The 10,475-nt window shown below is 44.0% G+C and overlaps 1 long non-coding RNA gene across 1 annotated transcript; it reads left to right on the top strand.

The window, feature by feature from the left end:
• Nucleotides 1–9,632: 9,632 nt before the first annotated feature.
• Nucleotides 9,633–10,294, top strand: LOC123067100 (uncharacterized). The gene is made up of 3 exons (XR_006431518.1): nucleotides 9,633–9,769; nucleotides 9,864–9,922; nucleotides 10,002–10,294. It is a non-coding gene; the product is annotated as an uncharacterized lncRNA (long non-coding RNA).
• The last annotated feature ends 181 nt before the right edge of the window (nucleotides 10,295–10,475 follow it).

Raw genomic sequence — 10,475 nt, 5'->3', positions numbered from 1 at the left:
TACGATCTTGGTTTGTAGATAGACAGTTGGCAGCAGATTGTACCTGATTGCCAGAACTCCCTTGTCCCCAAAAGGAAAAAGGAAATGCCCAACCTTCTTTTTCTTCAAGGAGGAGAAATGCCCAGCCCAGTTAGCGTTTCGTGAGTGCACACAAAGCTTTGGTGGGAAGGAGCGGAGCAATGATGAGTTGCCTTTGCTCGCTGCTTTGTTGGGTTCCCAATGGTGCATGTCCATTGTCCAACAACAATGAATGATACGGCAAGGTACTGCTACAGTGACGTTATGGTGGGCTCTTTCATCGATCCCCAACTGACTGGAGTGTGGAGTACCGCAGAACGGCCTCCTCGCGGTCCTGTTTGATAGATTGAGATATTGGAGAAGTAATTGTTGTATTGATCGAGGCCTTAAGGTCTGTTTATATAGATTACAAAGCTTGGGCTCCAAGACTAGACTAATAGAGATAGATTACAATACGAATAGACTTATACTCTAAGATCCCCCGCAGTCTCAACGTCAGGTGAAACAATGTTGAGACTGGAGCGTATGTCGGTGAACGATGCAGTCGGGAGTCCTTTGGTAAAAATGTCAGCAAATTGGGCACTTGTAGGAACATGAAGAACGCGAACCTCGCCAAGAGCCACCTTTTCACGAACAAAGTGAATGTCAATCTCAATGTGCTTTGTGCGACGATGTTGAACTGGATTGGAAGCCATGTAGACTGCAGAGATGTTATCACAGTAAACAATGGTAGCACGTGGGAGCGGACGATGAAGTTCAACGAGAAGCTGCCGTAGCCACACCGCCTCGGCCACAGCGTGAGCAACCGCCCTATACTCAGCCTCAGCAGAAGACCTGGAAACTGTTACCTGCCTTTTAGAACACCAAGAAACAAGATTATCACCCAAATAAACGCAAAATCCGGATGTAGATCGTCGAGTATCTGGACAACCTGCCCAGTCTGCATCAGAATAAACTGTCAAGCTTGTAGGTGAAGAAGAATTAATAAGGAGACCGTGATCAAGAGTGCCTTTTAAATAGCGGAGAATGCGTCTGACATGAGCCAGATGAGGAGCACGAGGATCATGCATAAAGAGACAGGCTTGCTGAACAGAATAGGAGATTTCAGGACGAGTAAGAGTGGCATATTGAAGAGCGCCAGTGATGCTACGATATAAAGTAGGATCAGAAAGAGGATCACCATCAGCCGACAGTTTAGCACCAACGTCGGCTGGAGTACGAGAGGGTTGACAATCAGACATACCAGAACGAGAAAGCAAGTCCAAAATGTATGATCGTTGAGAAAGAAAGAGGGAAGATGTTGTGCGAGAAACATGAATACCTAGAAAATGATGAAGAGGACCAAGATCTGTCATGGAAAACTCCCGATTGAGAGAAGAGATGGTATGTTGAAGAAAAGAATCAGAACTAGCCGTGAGAATGATATCATCAACATAAAGCAAGAGGTAGGCAGTGTGAGTAGGAGACTGATAAACAAAGAGAGAAGAATCGGATTTGGAGGGAATAAAGCCTATGGTTTGAATAAAAGTAGCAAAGCATTGAAACCATGCACGAGGAGCTTGTTTAAGGCCATAAAGAGATTTGTGGACGAGACAAACAAAATTTGGAGAGGAGGGATTCTCAAAACCAGAGGGTTGCTGACAATAAACAGTTTCATTGAGAGTGCCATGAAGAAAAGCATTTTTAACATCAACTTGATGAATAGGCCAAGAAGAGGAAACAACAAGACTAAGAACAACACGAATAGTGCTTGGTTTAACAACAGGAGAAAAAGTCTCATCAAAGTCAATACCATGCTGCTGGGAGAAACCACGACACACCCAACGAGCTTTGTAACGAGCGAGAGTGCCATCGGAATGAAATTTATGACGAAAAACCCATTTGCCAGAAACAATGTTAACACCAGAAGGTTTGGGAACAAGAGTCCATGTATTATTTTGCTGAAGAGCTTCAAATTCATCATGCATAGCGGAAAGCCAGAGAGGGTCAAGAAGAGCTCGCTTATAACTGGTTGGAATAGGAGACATGGTTGGGGTGGCGGTAAGATTGAGACGTTTGGTGGGGAGAAGAAATCCTCGTTTTCCACGGGTGCACATGACATGATCATTGGTGAGCGGTGGTATAAGAACGACATTGGGTGGCAGTGGGTTTTCGGTTGAAGAAGACGGTGAGGAAGAAGAATCAGAGGTGGTGGGTGTCGAGGTGGTTGCCGTGGTAGGATGTGGTAAGGGAAAGACGGCTGGGGTATAGGATGCAGTTGCGGGAGAGGTGGGAGACGGGGCAGGAGGGTGGTTGACGGTGGGCGATTCCGGCGGAGAGACAGAACAAGATTCCATGGCAGCAGAGATGACCGAAGGACGAACTAGGGAAGGGGTTTTGGTGGTGGCGGATTGTGGTGGAATTGGTTTTGTGGTTGTAGTGACAGAAAAAGGAAAAGTATTTTCATCGAATGTGACATGACGAGAGAGAATGATACGACCAGAAGATGGATCGAAACAACGATATCCTTTGTGATCATCAGAAAGACCAAGGTGAATGCAAGGTAGTGAGTGTGGTTCTAGTTTGTTGGAGGCGGTAGAGGCGATGTTGGGAAGCATAGACAGCCAAAAACACGCAAAAAAGAATAGTCAGGGTGGGAGAGAAAAAGAGATTGGAAAGGCGAATAAAGAGGGCAAGTTTTAGTTGGTCGAATATTAAGAAGTAGTGTGGCGGTGCGAAGGGCTTCAACCCAAAAACGGGAAGGAAGAGAAGCTTGGAAAAGCAATGTGCGAAGAACATCATTAATAGAGCGAAGACAGCGTTCAGCTTTACCATTTTGAGAAGATGTATAAGGGCATGAAAAACGAAGAAGAATGCCTTGAGAGAGAAAGAAGGTGCGGTTTTGGGTGTTATCAAATTCACGACCGTTATCACATTGAATAAATTGAATTGGCAAGCCAAAGTGTGTGATTACATATTGTCGAAAGTTGAGAAAGATTGCAGGTACTTCAGATTTAGCGCGAAGAGGAAAGGTCCAAGTATAGTGAGAATAATCATCCAAGATCACAAGATAATATTTATAACCAGAAACACTAGGGACTGGAGAGGTCCATAAATCACAGTGAAGTAACTCAAAAGGAAAAGTACTAATGGTAGTAGAGGTTCCAAAAGGTAATCTAACATGTTTGCCACATTGACATGCATTACAGAGAGAGGGATTATGAGGACTGCTAGAACTAGGGATACAAAATTCTTGGAGTAAAGACGTCAAAGTGTTTTTGCTGGGGTGACCGAGACGACGATGCCATAGATCAACAGAGGCGAGCATGGCACGAGAGGTGGATGTGGGCGCACCATGAAGAGGATAAAGATCACCCGTGCTATTGTACCGAGCGAGGACCGCCTCCGTTGTCAGATCCTTCACAGACAAACCAAAAGGGTCAAAGGCCAGGATAACTTTGTTGTCAATGCAAAATTGTCTAACAGAGATAAGATTTTTGATCATGGAAGGAACCACAAGAATATTGCGTAGAAGAAAATTGGCATGAGAGGAAGGGATGTAAGAGTGACCAGTGCATGAAACAGGGATGGTGGAGCCATCGCCAATGGTGATAGTGGAAAAAGCAGAAGGAAAACAAGCCGACAATAAATTCATATTTGAAGACATATGCATTGATGCACCAGAATCGAAAATCCAATCCGTACCTGCGTCGTTGAGGACAAAATTGTTCATGGCGTTGATGAAGGCGGCTTGGTCCCAAGCCGGCTGTTGGGGAGGAGCAGAGGGGCCAGGAACTTGCATGTTGACGTAGGGGATAGCGGATGGGTAGTATGCGATTGGGGCCTGCATGTTGCCGTAGAAGGCCGGCATGGTGTTGTAGGGCGACGGTGGTCCTGGCGTGCTGGTAGGCGGAGTAGGAGTGGCGGTGTAGACGTGCGCCGGCGGCCTGGGTCCAAGGAGTCCCGGAGAGCCTATGGCTGGACGAAGACCGGGGCTCCACGTGCCCGTGTACGCAGGAGGGGCACCATACGGCGAGGGGGGCGACCATGGCATCGACCAAGCCTGGACGAGACCAGTCCAAGGATCATGCTGAGGAGGCCATGGCGACGGAGCTGGTGGTGCAGGAGCGGTGGATGACGAGGCTGGTGCAGGTCCGGCAGGACGAGATGCAGGAGGCCGGTAGACGGGATTCTTGCCCTTGTAGTTGGGACTCGGGCGCCAGCCTGGCGGTGGTGTTGAGGCCGCAGCAGCCACAGCAGGAGTTGGAGGGGCGGTCGGTTGCCGCGGCAGCCCAGGCGTGGGAGCTGCAGAAGAGGGCGCGGCAGCATGAAACACCTGCGGCACCCGTTGCGCCTTGCGAGCCTGGTTCTTCTCTTCTTGCTAGAGGATCGAGCGGACTTCCTTGAAGGTGGGGTACGGCTTGAGCATGGGGATGAAGGACTGCTGCTTCTCGAATTGATCGCCGAGACCTTGGAGGAGGGCGTTGATGAGAGTGTGCGATCCTCGACGTGATCACCAAGTTCACGGAGTTCATCGCCAATAGCCTTGATTCGCTGGCAGAAGATGGAGACTGGGACATCTCCCTGCATGGTTGTGCGTAGCTCGGTGTTGAGCGCGTTGATTCGCGCGTCGGAGTTGTCCTGAAAAATCTGTTGAAGGGAAGCCCAGAGATCGGCGGCGGTGGCGTCATCGTCGGACACCAGATTGAAAAGCTCCGTGGAGATGCGTGTGTAAATCCACTGGATGATGGCGAGATCATCTTTCACCCAGCGAGGATCAGCGGGCTGTGGCGGGTAGGAGGGATCAATGTGATGGCGTAGGCCGCAGCGCCCGAGATGGATGATGAAGAGGTGGCGCCAATGGTAGTAGTTGTGGATGCCGAGGTCTAATGAGATTGGTATGAAGGGAGATACGTTGGCAATGGTTTGAAGGGGGAGGTGTTTGGGTAGTTGTACAGGAGGAGGTAGGGGGTGGGGCACCGGTGGCGCGGAACTCGGCCATGGAGAAGAGGGGCCGAGTCGGCTGGGGCGGCGGCGCGGGTGGCGGAGCCATACCAGGTGCGGAAAACCTAGGCGTCGGATACCATGATAGATTAAGATATTGGAGAAGTAATTGTTGTATTGATCGGGGCCTCAAGGGTTGTTTATATAGATTACAAAGCTTGGGCTCCAAGACTAGACTAATAGAGATAGACTACAATACGAATAGACTTATACTCTAACACTGTTCATTGAACTCCAACCACCTATGACTTGGCCTCCGTGGGGTCCTATTCATCGGACCCCCGCCGACTGGGACGGGGCATATGCGCGTGAGGCAGAGCCATGGGGACTGTACATCGATCCAACCGGCCTGGTCAACTCCACGTATTGTGCAAGGGGGCTCCATGCGACAAGCGTCTCGTCTCGAATATACATATCGCGTGTGGGGGCTCCTCTCAACTACTACACTCATGCATACGAGCAATGGGTATATCGGGGCCTCCCACACTATCGCACATGAGCGCAATGATATGCACATATGAAAAACGAGGATCGATCGGGTTCAGTACGTTTGAGGGAACACTCGGGTTCAGTAGTGCGAAGGGCTCTCTCTCTGGTTCGGTATGCATTTGCACAAACACACACACACATGTACGTCAGAAACGTGGAACCCACGTGTGCATCGCTCGCTCCCTCCAACACACCGCATACCAAGAAATCCTTGGAAATTGCTCGACCACATTTCTACCAAATTTGTTTACGATATGGATAGCCCAAAAAACATCATGCAGGTGCGCCTCCATCATGCCCAGGACAAAAAAACCCAACTTCTGTCATAATGTTTTGTCATAGAAGTAGGTGTCCACTACATTCATGATGATACATGTTTTTGTCATAATTATTGTCTTGGATGTGTCACTTCCATGACAGGTGTCATGGATGGTTTTTTTTTATAGTGAATGACTTATCTCATAATAGTGCAGTCTAGGATTCCTTATAAAATACTTCTACTATTACCTTCCATATGATTTCTAGGTGGAAGTCAGAATGTTCAGTAGGGAAGTTAAGGGATCTGCTCACACCTTAGCTCATTTTTATCATACTGTTTCCTGTGGTGGAGTTCTGCCATTCATCGTATGGGCTTAGTTCAAATCTAATATAGTGTGTTTTCGAGAAGAATAAATGGGATTGGATGATAATTGTTTATTGACACATCATACTGTTTACTGTGGATAATCTCTCCTGAGTTGCACCTAATCTGAATCATCGTTTGCTAGATTCATACATTCCAAAACATTCCAGAGATTTTTGTTATTTAAAGGTGGTATCGATATGGACACACATAAAACCATTATAATACACTGGGCAATACCTTGAGCAATGCGATGTATCTGGGTTTTTATTTTGGGATGCAAAAAAAAATACATAAATATCTTTAACTAAAATAAAAATAACAAAACTATTTGGAAAAATACAATTTTAATATAACACAAAAACTATTTGTAGTGACAAATAAAAGGAATTGTATATTAATGTACAAAAATGTTTTGAAATTGTTATTACCGGTCATACATGAAAAATAAAATTTAAGATATTATACAAAAAATGTGCATTAGTGAAACTAACATCACTTAGTGATAACATAAGTTGTAATAAAGTAAAAAATGGTAAAAGTCCTAATACACAAGAGACATCCATGCTAGCAAAATGGTAACAAACACACATGAAACAAAACTAATGTCAAGTGTAAAACTGACACTTCTATCTGAGATCAATATAAACTTAAGAACTAAGACATCAAGTTTTTTTCGACCTACTGTCCGGTCCGTTCCAGTTCAAGCACCATCGAATCCAAAGAGATGTGAAATATAACACTAAACTTATGAAATTTGTGAAGAAGATATACAAATTGGATCTAAAGGCTACACGACATTAGCTAAATCGATTTCTGACTTGTGGTATGAACTTATTAAATATGTTAAAGATGATGCTATGTCTGATGCACACTTTTGTATTCAGTTGACTCTTTCATTTACAACCAAGTTTCCGAATCCAATAAAATACTTTTGTCGAGCAAATGATGGCAAAGGATGTGTTTACCTACAGCATGTAAGTTCAATATGTCAGTTGTGTACATGAAATATTTCTGTTTTTTCCATTGCTTATGAATGCTAATATATGTTTTTGCACATAGCTGGCAAAAAGGGTGTACGGGCATGTGAATGATTCACCACCATGGGGTTTTCCATCTAACTATCATCAGATAGTATATTCCCTAACATGACAATGTGAATGTCCATTTGTTTAATAGAGTAAATATGCCTCTAAAACTTTAGTAATAATTCATCAGCCAAGAATTATCATCACCTTCTAGAGATATATTTAGAACATAGATATGACTGTTTATAACCATTCATGGATAAGTACTCCAAGGACTTGATGACATAAGCGATGAGGATGCATCTGAGGATACATTTTCTATGGAGGAAGATGAGCAAGAAGCTGCTGCTAACCTAGGCAATGAGGGTGCAGGTTATAATGGACCATGCTAACAATGTCCAAAGCGAAAAGAATGCATCTAAGGAGGAGATAATGACCAAAACAATGAGGATTGAACCGACGAGGAGGACGAGGAAGAAGAATACCATGGTGGCCATGGCGATGAGGATCCAGGACATGGGGTGCACCAAGGTGATGACTACGCCATGTCTGAACATCAAACTTTATTGCCATGTTTGGAAGAAAAAAAATATCACACCACCTACATATTGTAATTTATTTGTGATGTTCTGCAAGGTTTGTTTCTAGCTTCTAAATATCATGAATCTGATATATGCATGTCCTCGCGTCTTTGGTAGCAGAACTTGACAACCAGCCCCCTTGGGTGATGACTGTTTGACGAGATTTTTTCACTTATTTACTTGTCCCTAATGTCATCTAAATATTATAAATAATAATAGGAAGCACTAGTGTGCAAAATCAAGACTGCCAGTGAGTATGCGGGTACGTGCATATTTTCATCATGCTAATCTACATAACTTAATTAAGCGGGCTTGGTATGTTCCAGCCCGCGCGTCTTGATCAGTGTATGCATGCATGGCCGGAGATTATCTATCAATTATTTAGGCCTGCCAAAATAGCTATGCAACGGACGGATCAACACGTACGTGTACATGACAAGGTGGCCGGCTAGTGACTACGTACCTATTAATAGCTAGTAGTTTGTTAGCATGCATGCTTATCCAAACCAAGGATTAGCATGCTAGTTGAGTTATAGACGTGCATGCATGCCTAGGTCCACTAGGCAGCTCGATGAAACCCCACGTGTTGCTGCAGGAATTTATAGTATTGCAATAAGGATTTATGGAGTGAGACATAATGTAACCATGAAAAGAAAAACACACAAACACAAAACCTTTGATGGTATGATGAAAAGTCATCAAAATTAGCAATATGTGCAGCTTTTATCGGGATCGTCAACACCCCGGGAGGTCTTGCTAGATTTGTTTTACCATTGTCGCGTGTCTTGTGCATCGGGATTTCGACAGACTATCCCAATGTTGATGTATTTCGAAGCAACTTGTGGTTAATTTTGTAATTGGACGAGTTCGAACACCCCTGCATGGTTAAATCTTTCAGAAAGCCGTGCCTATGGTTATGTGGCGACTTGAAAGTTTATGATATTCGGTTGTAGAGAACTTCCAAAGTAAACTCAATTAATATACACCAACCACGTGAGTAACCGTGGTCGTCTTTTTTTGAAGGAGTTCGAGAAGAGAACACGGTGGAGTTATTACACGACTCGTAAGTAGGTGTTCAGGATCACTTTGTGATCATACTAGTTTGCACCGAGTTATGCATAGAATTACTCTTCTTATGCTTGTATCCGCAAGTTATCCAGATACAAATGCTTAGTGCTGGCTGCAACCTCACCATTTAATTATTCCATACTCATTAAAGTTTTTTTAGTTTTGGTATGCATGATAACGAGATTGCTGAGTCCACAAAGGCTCACAGCAGCAGCCACCACTAAGCTTGCCCTTCACTCCAATGTCCGAGAGCATCGAGTTGTACCCGTAAGTGGCACACCTTCCCTTTGTTTTCTGCATCGTCACTATCAGGTCTATCATAATTTTTTATCAAGCTCTTTAAATTCAGTGGCATTAAGCCATCGGAAATGCTGTACGGACGACAAAAGTGTAGACGATGTGAAGACGATTAAAAATCGGGCGGCCGTTAGCTCTCCTGTACACATGCATGCGCGGCTGGATTTCACCTTCTTATTACTAATTGGAGGCACCTTTCAAGTACTCTAATAAGCCCACATCATCAAAATTAATTAAACCGTTGGATTTTAGAATTTACGTACAGGATAGAATGAAAATTTGCGTAACACAAATTGTCCCGTCCCATTGAAAAACGATCTGAGACGACCCACGTTCATGAAACAAATAAAAAAACTCCAGCCGTTCCCTCAATCAAAATAAAGAAGGAAAGCGGAATCTCCTAAAAAACTTCCAACGAAAAAGGGAAAGAAAAAAGGAGAATAAAACCACAATCCGATTGATTGATTGCCCGTAAAAGCCTCCATCTCAATAAAATATACTGCCAATTAAAATCTCCATGGAGTCCTACATGGCCGCTACCTCCTCCTCCCCTTAAATTGTGCTCTCCTACCAATGTTCGATGGCGGTGATTATTTCCTCCGTCTTATCAAGTCTATTCAGCTCTCCAATGGTGTTCGTCTCCAACCATTCAATCTCTTTTTTCAACTACAGCAACCCATCAGGTATATTAACCTCAGCATATGAATTTCGATTTCCAAGTACAGCAATCCATCATGTATATGTACATGATTTTATCTCATGATACTAATTTAGCAGGAACTACCCAATCAAGCAGTCTACGCATATATACTCTATACTACACGATTTCACCCATGGTATGTTGATTTAGCATGTACAATCCACTCAAACATGCATATCCAGATCTCCTGATCATATTTCACTTTGACCTTTCAGACGCAGTTTCCAAGTTCTGGCCACATGTATATTTCAGTAACATATTTTATCCCACAATAATTGATTTTGTATGGCAAGACATGGGTTTCACAGTTATATATGTGAAGTACGGATGAGGAGGTCGTCGAGACGGGCGGCTAGATGGAATAGATGGCGTGCGGCAAGTAAAGACTTGGATCGAGTCAAGACTCAATACTAAAGGATATACTCAACGAGATGAACGACCTAGGAAATCAGATTAGAACAAGGTTAGGTGGTATTTTCTGTTTATTTATTTTTGAGGAGTATATTAATTTTTGGGGAGTAAATTCATTTTTGAGGAATCAAACTAAAGTTTTGAGTTCTTCGGTTGGCCTTATTGTGCCACTTAAATTGTGATTCTGTTTTCATTGGCGAGTTTTGTTGGTGCATATAGCACAGGGGCCCAGGAAAGAGGTGTACATCACATCATGTTTCCCATATAGGGCGTACAAG

Source organism: Triticum aestivum, chromosome 3B (assembly GCF_018294505.1).
Source record: "Triticum aestivum cultivar Chinese Spring chromosome 3B, IWGSC CS RefSeq v2.1, whole genome shotgun sequence".
Taxonomy (NCBI): Eukaryota; Viridiplantae; Streptophyta; class Magnoliopsida; order Poales; family Poaceae; genus Triticum; species Triticum aestivum.
Note: the sequence above shows the minus strand (reverse complement) of the source record. Positions and strands in the feature narration are given on the sequence as shown.